General features: G+C 41.7%; 1 protein-coding gene across 2 annotated transcripts in view; it reads right to left on the reverse strand.

The window, feature by feature from the left end:
- Positions 1-10,840, reverse strand: part of FOXJ3 (forkhead box J3) — a 136,647-nt gene extending 125,807 nt beyond the window's left edge. Inside the window, exon 1 of one of the 2 annotated variants that reach the window (XM_082614039.1) lies at positions 10,659-10,840. The gene's annotated coding sequence lies outside the window, so the exon portion shown is untranslated. The remainder of the gene's footprint in view (positions 1-10,658) is intronic. The other variant, XM_082614038.1, reaches the window with a different exon arrangement.
- Positions 10,841-11,214: the final 374 nt, after the last annotated feature.

Below are 11,214 nucleotides of genomic sequence, written 5' to 3' on the forward strand. Positions count from 1 at the left end.
CTAATCTTAATTCAAACATTATTTTTCCAAGAAGTTTCCTGATCATCATAAGCAAAACCACTCTTTTCAACAAACCCATGACTTTCTCTGTATCAGTTCTCTGAGAAGAGACTATGCCTCTTAATTACCTTTGGATCTCTCACAATGCCCAGGACCATGTCTTGCATATGTAGGTGCTGACAAAATATTTGCTCAATGAACAATCGCATTCATATATTTAGAGAGTTATCTTGTCAAAGAAGGCAAACTAGGTCTCTAATGTTCTGAAGAGAAGAACTAGGAAAAAGAGATGAAGTTACAAGCAAATTTTGCCCCAATTAGAGCTAACAACAAACAGGCTACCTTACAGCTATCAGTGACTACAGGTGTTCTAAGAGTAGCTGAATGACTTTATCAAGTGTTTTAGTGGGATATCTCGCTGGCCTGAATAAAAGTTTAACTCTTAAGATGTTAGGAACTACTATATATCTATATATTACATATATAGACATACATACCTACATATATTAGACAAAAGATAACTTTTGATACAATGTATCGATGTTAATATTCTTAAAGTTAAGCTCAAATATGAAATATCCTTCCATTTACTAGTACAGTTGATCCTGGAACAACATGGGGGTTAACCCGAGTATAACTTACAGTAGCCCCTCCATATCTGCAGTTCCTCCACATCAGCAGATTCAAACCATGGACCGTGTAGTACTGTCATAGTCACAATAGAAAAGTATCCTCCTACAAGTGGTCCTGTGCAGTTCAAACCCTTGTTGTTCAAGGATCAACAGCAGAGAGAATAAAAGACAAAAAAAAAGACACTGTCTCCATCCTAGAAGAATCAACACAGGTTTCTTAATTATGCTCCCAAAGCAAATCGGATATAAATATAAACGCCTGCGTCATCTACCTCAGTAAGCAACACTCCTTAAATAAGGCAATTCTCTAGATCAAGGAGTGTCAATATTTTGGAGTCAGAAAAATAATTATAAAACCATCAGCTCCTCTTAAAGCCATCTAACCACACCACCAAAAGCATTAAATTCTTCAAACAAGCTAGTCATGCTGCTTTTTAGTTAACAACTAGAAAACAGAAAAAATGGGTATCTCCACATGCCTAGGATCTCTCTTCTGATGTCTCTCTCAAACCAAAAGCTGTAGTCTTTGATGGCAGGGACCCTATCAGGTACTTGTGTCCCCAGCATTCAGTACAGTTCCCAGGACATAACACATGGTGAATAAATGAGCAAATGAATGAGAGAAACTGAGTCCAATGTCCCTGGATGAAAACAAATACCTTAAAGAATCAATGACAATTTGGTTTTTCTTATTAGAAATCTGCCAAGGAAATGAAAGCAGATGAGTAGGTTCTTAAATCCAGTTTTCACTAGAAGTCAGAGTGCTATTTTTAGGTCATTTATTGATAAGTAATTACTCTATGTAAACCTAAGTTTGGTTGCTTCTGGGGGACTAAAATTAATTTATTGACCAGCGGAGCTAAATGACCAATTTCTACAAAGAAAAACCCAAAACACTTAATACACCCACAACTTGACCTATAAGATTATAATCAAATAATTTATCAAACTGATTTATAAACATAACTGCCTAAAAAGCAAAATACTTTGTAGCACCAGTGTTTAAACTACTCTTCAAAAGTGCTACGATTCACATTTTTCCAAATTCTATTTGAACCATAAAAATCATATATGTTTATTCTTTAGTTAAAGACTAGAAAACAGAAGACTATAAAAATGATATATGCTCACTGTACAGAACTTACAGAAAATATAAACAGGTTCAAAGGAGAAAATACAGACTACCCAACGTGATGCTTTCTTTCCCAGTCTTTTTTTCGGTGGAGTTATAAGTTCTTTACATACTGTCACTCTTCCTGCCCACCGGTAAAAAACAATATGTTCACACTATGGCAGTAACCCAAGCACCCTCAATCTCTAAATGTTCCAGGTACAATTCCTCATTCTCTAAATTTTTATAGATGTATACCTTCATAATAATAAGACCAAATCTGCTATTTAGTAATCCTTAAAAGTTTCCCTTCTGATTCCATCTCCTCCTTACTTCCAGAATTCACAAAGAATGCAAGTTCAAGTAAAAATGCATCCAACTACTGGAAATGGACCCAAATTTAACAAAGGAAGAAGTTGCTCTCAACAGTTTTATGTACCCTAGTCTGATATTATCACAAGACAAGTTCTGCTCCAAAGAGCCCAGGTCCTTTGGGGTTCTTAAACTTTAATTTCTACCTCAGAAATCCAAGTGTGTGCTGCATAAAAACCTTGTCAGCTGGGCTTCCCTGGGGGCGCAGTGGTTAAGAATCCGCCTGCCAATGCAGGAGACATGGGTTTGAGCCCTGGTCCGGGAAGATCCCATATGCCACAGAGCAACTAAGCCTGTGTGCCACAACTATGGAGCCTGCGCTCTAGAGCCTATGAGCCACAACTACTGAGCCCGCGTACCTAGAGCCTGTGCTCCACAACAAGAGAAGTCACCGCAGTGAGAAGCCCACACACCACGAGGAAGAGCAGCCCCCGCTCACCACAACTAGAGAAAGCCCACGTGCAGCAAAGGAGACCCAACGCAGCAATCAATCAATAAATAAATAAGAACGCAATGTAAGTTTAAAAAAAAAAAAAACACCTTGTCAGCTTTCTACTAAAGAGTACAAGACTAGAGACAGAATGCAGGATCTAAGCTCCTGTCTCTGCTCTATTAAATAACTGAGTGACACTAAGTCAATCTTAGCTTATATCTCATTTTCTCCATTTGTCAACAGGAATACGAATATTATTTGCCTTACCTATATCACAGGACTGTTTTTCTAATAGATCAGAGAAAAAGCTTTTCATAAAGTATTATTCAAATTAAGGTGGAAATCTTTCCAACGCACACATGCCCTATAATAGACATAAAACATGACTTCCCCGATACACAAAGATGCCATTTCTGATGGTGATTACTATCTATGTATACACATGTGAGACAATACCATCAAAAGGTCCTTACACAGGGTAGACAGGTAAAGCATGTCACAGATTCACAGACCCAACCACACTAGCAAAAACTGATGCCATATATTGTTTATCTCCTGCCATGACAGTCTGCTCCATCTTCATTCAAAAGAGTCAACCTGGGCTTCCCTGGTGGCGCAGTGGTTGGGAGTCCGCCTGCCGATGCAGGGGACGCGGGTTCGTGCCCCGGTCTGGGAGGATCCCGCATGCCGCGGAGCGGCTGGGCCTGTGAGCCATGGCCGCTGGGCCTGCGCGTCCGAAGCCTGTGCTTCGCAACGGGAGAGGCCACATCAGTGAGAGGCCCGCGTACAGCACAAAAAAAAAAAAAAAAAAAAAAAAAAGAGTCAACCTGCTCCTGACTGCAACATATTTGACTGCTGTGTCTGTAATTAATTTCCCAAAGTTCTACAGACAAGTCACAGAAACTTTTTAGTTCTTTTTAATAATTTAATAAGCACCCATATACACACCAGCCAAAATCTAGGATATTAATAATTTCTTTCTACCATACTGCACCCCCTCCCAATCCCATCTCTCTGTAAGCAAACAGAATTTGAAATTGTTATTAATGAGTTCTAGCAGTCTTCCTCCTTTCATCCATTCTCTCACAAATCTGTTTCACAGTAAGGCCAGGTCTCAGCCGTAGAAAAAGCCAATTCCAACTTCTGAAATGTTTAATAAGGTGACACTGGTACCACACTTTACCAATCAATCAGAAGATGAGTCTTATATCCTTGACACCACTATACCACTGGGCAGGACTCCATCTAGATAGAATTCATTTACAGGTTTTAGCTTTGTACTCCAGGTAAAAACTTTAGCTAAAACTAAGTTACTAGATAAAGTCTCCTTCACATACAGGGTCATCCTAGGATAATCAGTCAAGTCTTCAATGGAATCCATGACATATATATTATTTGAAAATAATGAAAAAATAGCCAATGCTACAGTTTAAATGTTTGTGTCCCCCCAAAATTTGTTATGTTGAAATCCTAACCCCCAAAGATGATGATATTAGGACGTGGGGTCTTTGGGAGGTAGTTAGATCATGAGGGCAGAGCCTTCATGAATAGGACTAGCCTCTTATAAAAGATCCAGGAGGGATCCCTTGCCCTTTCCACTATGTGAGGACACAGCAAGAAAGTGCCAGTTATGACCCAAGAAGGGGACCCTCAACAGAAGGTGACGATGGTGGGACTTGATCTTAAGACTTTCCAGCCTCCAAAACTATGAGCAATAAATTTCTGTTGTTTATAAGTTACCCAATCTGTGGCATTTTGTTACAGCAGCCCAAACAAAGACGGTCAACATGCCAGGTTTCTAGACTCTCTCTAAAAACTTCCACCCAAGGACTTTGCCCATCTCCAAATTGTTAGCATTCAACTCAGAAGAGTTTTCTAGGACTATGTTCTAACAAGTTTCTCTTATTGCATCCCATAACAGACTACTTTACCTGTTGATGGGAAATAAGTCAGACAGGGCAGTGTTAATATAGGTCTGATTATACCAAAATGAAATCACTTTAGATTTACAGTAAAATTCTTAGAGCAACCAGAGTAGTTTAGTAATTACTAGAAACTAAACTTAATGGTGCTAAAGAGTTCTTATTGAAAATGGTCCTAATTAGTTTATATCATATTCATACTTACCCAGTATTTTCTCCTGTTACAGCATTAAAGTTTGACACCATATATGAGTCTCATTTGCTCTCCATTTCAGTTGTTTTGTCTCAATTCTACAGAAAAGTAATAACCACTTTGAAAGACATTGCATTCTCAGGTTATCAGCTGATATGCCAAGTAAAATAGCAGCCAAGGTACGTAACTACAAAAGATTACTTAAAATAAGTAGAATGCCATTGTTATAAATATAAATACATCTGGTTCCATATAACAAAGCTATTTCCATGTCCCAGCAGATGGCTCACAGTAATAATGCTTTGTTGATCTGGTTATAACAAATTCTATTAAATCCAAAATCCTGTATAGCAGATGCCTTTTCCAATTTCAGTACAAGTCAATCTCTTTAACCAAAACACTGTGCTTTGGTTCTTGTTATTTGTGCACTAAAATCCAGTTGTGCCAAATAAGATGGTCAAATTTTTTGACAGTTGTTATAAAATGCCTCTGTGGTGTTTTCTGAGTTTTGGGGTGGAGGAAGTAAAGAGTACCTCCATCTAGGACTGAAAGGCTAACTGTTCAAAATGGAAAACAAAGATTCACAGTTAAAGGGAGGCTCAGGAGAAGTTAAAGTAAGCTTCAGCTGTCCTAAGCCAAGGTTTCTGAATAGCGGCAATGTGGAAAGCTAATGACTAACAAAGCTGACAGTGAAGAGTACTGAAAATAATGCAATTTCTGAGTTGAGAGGCTATTAGCAGGGATAAACAGAAAAAAATGTACCTGGATGCCTACACAACACGTATCTCTGTACACTGAAGTGTTAGATTGATATTTAAAAGAAATGTGGATGCAATGTCAACTTAATTTTGCTGTTTGTTTCCCCAACTACATTCAAAATCCAATCTTCATGTTCTGGTCATACCCTTACTTGAAATAATACCCTCTATTAATTCATAACACAGTTAACAGTACAGTGATTAAGAGTCTCTGAGTTCTGAAAATAGACTGCAGGGGTTCAAATCCTGGTTCTTCCATCCCTAGCTACATACCCTTAGGCAAGTTACTTAACCTCTCTATGCCTGTATCCTCATCTGTAAATTTTTGATAACAAAAAAACCCTACCTTTTAGAGTTGTTGTGAGGATTACATGAATAATAAATGAAAAATAGTTAGAACACTTTTGAGCCCATCCTAAGGCCTCAGAAAATATTAGCTATTGTTATTACTACTACCACTATCACCATCATCTCATTAATCCCCAGTAAAGCTCTGAAAGGCAGAAATATGAAATGACTTATCTAAATCACAAACAGGTGACAGAATGCAGTAAGAAAAAATCTCATTTTATGTCCTGAAGATCAAACATTACAAGTTACTGATTCCCTAAGCAAGGGGCTTTTCCAACCTCTCTAATTCTCCAGGAATTCACAAGAGGCTCCTTTAAGTTAGAATAGCAGCGTAGAGAAGTGGAAATAGCAATGGACATGCACTTAGATGATCTAATTGCTCCAACACTGACTTAACTGGGCAATCTTGGGCAAGCCACCTAATCTAAACTTCAAAATTATTCATCTTAAAAAACGCTTTGCCTACATCACAGGGTTGTTGCATGATAAAATAGATAACACATGAGAAAACATATGTAAACCATAAACACACCATATGAATGTTCAAAAGCCATGTCGTACTCATCTTTATATCCCCAGTGCCTAGCAGAATGCATAGTAGAGGTTATAATCTAAAAGACAAGCCATGAGAGGGATGGAGTTGGCAGGGTGAAGATTAAAATGAAGATAAGATTTTTAAGAGTAAGAAACTCCAATGTCCATCAACTGATAAGTGGATACATAAAAGGTAGTAGAGCCATACAATGGAGTATTCAACAGTAAAAAGGAATGGATAACCCTTGAAACACTATGCTAAGTGAAAAAAAGCCAGACACAAAAGACGACATGCTGTATGATTCCATTTATACAAAATGTTCAGAATAGGCAAATCTACAGAGATGGTAAGTATATTAGTGGTTGCCTAGGACTGGGGAATGAGGGGGAAATGGAGAGTGACTGTTAATGGTTACAGACTTGCTCTTTTGGGATGATGATTGTGGTGATGGCTGCACAATTTGGTGAATATACTAAAAATCAATGAACTGTACACTTTAAATGGGTGAATTGTATAGTATGTGAATTATCTCAGTAAAACTGTTTAAAAAAAGAATAAAAAGTGTGAGAGAAAGTATAAAATCACTGGCTTTAGAACACATTTCTTTTTTTTTTTTAAAGAAAAAAAGTGAGTTTTCTGATATTTGAGTAGCTTGGACATGTGGACAAGAATGGGAATGGAGGAAGCAATAGGAGAAAATACTAAGAATTACCACACCAGACCACAACATCTCTACAAAGCCTTCCGTGGAAAGCAAATCTGGGCATCTCTTCTTATCCTTCCTTTCAAAATTCTAAGGTTACAAATCACCTCCTGGTCCTAGTTCAATAGTCTTTTCATCATGATCATTGTTTCTGAACTTTGAGACTACATCTGATACTGTCTACCACACTATCCTTGGCTTCTGTGGCACTGATGTACTTCCTGGTTCTTCTCAGAATGCTTTACCTATTAGCCTATAAGGTCACCCACAGTTCCAAACGTCAAAGTTCTTTCGCCATCATGCTACTGATCTCCCAACACTCATCTACTCACGTATTTTTTTTTACTACCAAATACAGCCCTGGTAAGTGCACAATCTACATTGCATCTCTGTTCATCTTATAGTGATATACTACAGGATTCCTCTATTCAAATCTTGATTATCTTCACTAAGGTTGGGAAGCAGTGGTATGACTCAACCAAAATAATTCCTAAATATTTTTTCTTTTGAATAGATCTGTTTTTCTAATTGTTTTGCTTAGATTAATATTAAACTAGCCTGCATTTCCAGAGCAAAACCAGCAAGGAGAAAAGGCTATCGGGAGTTGCAAAAGACTAGCCTTTTATTGAAAACTTGACTGTATACAATCGAAGTGCTGACCATAGCCCACCTTAGCTCATTTATCTTCACAGTGACACTTTCCTAATTTCCTCATCATTATCAGCCATTCTCCTAGGATTCTAGGCTTTAATCTTTTAATGTTTAATTTGCTCTCTTCCCTTGGCAAACATTCAATCATCACTAAGTTCAAATTAATTTTTACTCAAACATACATTCTCTTATATATTCTATACACTCTTTCATAGGACAATATAAAGATTAAATGCATAAGCTCAAAGGCAAGACTGCCTGGGTTCAAATCCTGGCTCTGTTGCTTACTCTCTATAGGATTTAGGGCAAGTTACTTAACCTTTCTGTAACTCGGTTTCTTCATAGGAATAATAAGACCTTATTATGAAGACTTTATGAGTTAAATACATGTAAATAGCTTAGAACATTGTGCCTGGCATACAGTACTCAATAAATGCTAGCTATTATTTTATTCCAAACATCACCATTTTATCTCAGACCCTCATCATCTTGTTCCTAAAATTCTCCAAGAGCCTTCTAGTCAGTCTTCCTACTCCAGGACACTCAACTAATTATGAAAACCGTCCTCAGGAACAATATGCATCATCTTACTCTCAATCTTTAGAACCCACTGTGGTACCCCATCAAATTAAACCCTATATCCTTAATAAGGCCCTCCACCAATACACACTCACCAAGCGTAAACTCATTTATTCTTATTCACCAATACAGATTCCCTATGCCAGTCAAACTGCTCAATATCTTTTGTACATTGCCACGTCTATATCTTTGCAAATATCCCTTCACTAAATACATCTCTTGCCCTTTGAAAATTCCAAATCTCACTTATATCTTTGACTGTGGCTGCACTGTTATCCCAACCAGGAGCTTGATGTTGTTTGGAATTATGAATGATGCATGTTACATGTTGTTTCCCCAACAGAAGTGTGAAGAAACCACATATTTTATTCCTTGTGTCTCTTCATACAGACCACTTCACACGTAGCACTGTATTTTGCAGAAGTACACAAATGCTGACTGACTTAATAAATATGCCTCAGAATGTATCAGAACAGCATTCTCTATTTTCCACTGCCCCACCCATACTTACCATGGTGAGGGTGGACAGAATCTGTATATAAATATTTTTATTTTACATACCTAGAAGGAGAATATACTAACAATTGTACTAGACAAAAGAAAAAACAAACAAACATACACGCAAAGAGAATGCACATGTGAAAAACCAAGAAAAAGTGAGAACTGGCTATTTTGGAATCTTAAAAAGTGACTTCAAAATATGAGGATTTTTCATTTCACCAAACTAATGAATCAAAAAGAGCCAAAATAAACATGTCCTGACCCCATCCAATAAAATACCTAATAAAAGCATGAGGAAGACCCCAGCATCTTCAGCAACACAAAACCAAGAAAATCATTCACCTTAACTCCAAGAAACACAAAAAGAAAACAGGTATCTAAAAAACTAAAAAATTCAATCAAATCTCTAGATGCTACCCAAAGAGAAAAACAGAGAGGAGTTATTGCTTTTCTATAAATATCTGCTAAAGTCTAGGAGGAATACAAGGCTTCTCTCATTGCTACCGTGTCCTGTTCCCAGTTAAGGGAGCAATCTGTGGTCACAAAAGAGCAAAACACAGGAAGATGGAAACCTTAACCTGGAAGAGACATTAAGGAAAGAAACTACTCAAAACACGTTTCAAAAACAGTTTCAAAAACCAGAGAGTGCAATGATACTCAACAGAAAGAGAGGAAAAGTGAAATAAAAGAGGTCCCACGAAATGAGTGACTCAGTGAAACTACCTAGTGCTGCCTTGCAAATAAAGAGCTATGCATGTAACACATCCATGACATGCACGCCTGCTTCACTGGCAAACAAAACAGAAAGAAAAAATAAAGTAAATGTTAGGAAAAGACAAGGAATATGCCCACCAATCTCTAACTCCCTGGCCAGCCCAACTCAGCTCATTCAGGAATCCAACTAGGAACAACTGAGACGTGGATTGCACAACACAGAAAAGAAAACCCTTCGCCAACCATACACACAAAAAGTAGAATGGAGAAGTGAAAACTATGCACCTCAATGCATCAGCAGCTAAAGCTTAATATTCTCTCTTTAGGATTAAATGGTAGAGAAAAGAACAAGAGCAGCTAAAGGAAAAGGAGGAAGATTGTCAATGAAACCAAGTCCCCTACTGGTCTCAATTTCAGAGAGTACAAGTCTTGCTTCTTGCAGCTGACCAACAGTACGCCTCGGCAAAGCAAACTGACCCTAACACCTTCCACGCCACCCGGAGGAAATCTGAGTAAAAACCACCCCACTTTAACCTCCCTCCTCACTAGCTGCAAAAATGGAGGGGGGGGGGGGAGACACCCTACCACGTGGGCAGGATGCAACACACACAGGACAGCAACACGTCCGCATGGAACGGCTGCCTCTGCCCAATGCCGGTAAAGGACACGGCGACAGGATGGGTGGGAACGCAGGCCCCCGCACGGGCCTCCTCACCCCGAAGGGCACCCCCGACGCGCGAGATACTGGCCGCCTCGCCGGCCGAAAAGCACCCCGGAGTTTGAAGGGAAGAAGCTGCATCGTGCCGGGAAAGGGGGCTAGCCCAGGCCAGCGGCAGGTCACGGAGGGAATACGGCCACTGTCCTCGGACTCGACGCCCCCGGGAACCCAGTCTGGCTCCCCCGGGCCCCGCCTGGGGGAGGGGCGGGAGGCGCGGAGCCGCCGCTTCCCCGCTGAGGAGCAGCAGCAGCTGAGAAGCGCCGCGGGGGAGGGAGCGACCCAGCCCTCGCCGCCCGCCAGGCCTCAGCCTGGGCCCGGGCCCCCTGCCCCGCCCCGCCCGCCGCCCGCCCCGCGACGCGACCGCGGCTGTGAGAAGGGAGAGGGCGTCTCGAGGAGAGCAGCCCCTACCTCCGTCCCGGGAGATGCCCCGGCCCCGCCTCCTCGCCCGCCGTCCCGGCCCGACCACCCCGGCAGCTGGTGCTCACCTCAGGCTACGCAGGCCGGTACGGCCCGGCCGAGCCCCCGGCCGCTGTGTGCGTCTCCGCCCCCCGGGAAACGTCCCAGCGGTGCCTGGTGCGAGCGGCCGAGGCCCGGAGCAGCGCCGAGAGCGGCGGCGGCAGCGGGAGCAGCCAACATCCGGGGCCGCGCACCCGGAACTACTTCCCAACCCGCTCCCCCTCCCGCCCCCGCCGCCGCCGCCGCCGCCGCCGCAGCTGCCGCCGCCGCCCCCGCCTCCTGCGACGTCGCTGCGCCACCGGCACGGCGTCAGCGGCGTCACGACTCCTCCGCGGTCACAGCCGTGGCATCGCGCTTGTGATCCCTCCGCTGAAACAAGTAGTGCCCTGGGACTCCTGGGATCTTGGTTCTGTGCTGCGGGTATCAGCCAGCCGCCGGCACCTCCGAGGGACTTGGGGCGGGGATGATGGCTTGAACCAGGTCTCTGCTCCTCAGAGTGGCGGCCGGGGAGGGAGGGCGGCGGGGGCGGCTCTTTAGTTGAGGACAGCAGGGACCTCCGCCTGGGATCCTGCCCAGGGATTCCGG

The sequence above is a fragment of the Mesoplodon mirus genome (genome assembly GCF_964341445.2).
Source record: "Mesoplodon mirus genome assembly, chromosome: 3".
In the NCBI taxonomy this organism is placed as follows: domain Eukaryota; kingdom Metazoa; phylum Chordata; class Mammalia; order Artiodactyla; family Ziphiidae; genus Mesoplodon; species Mesoplodon mirus.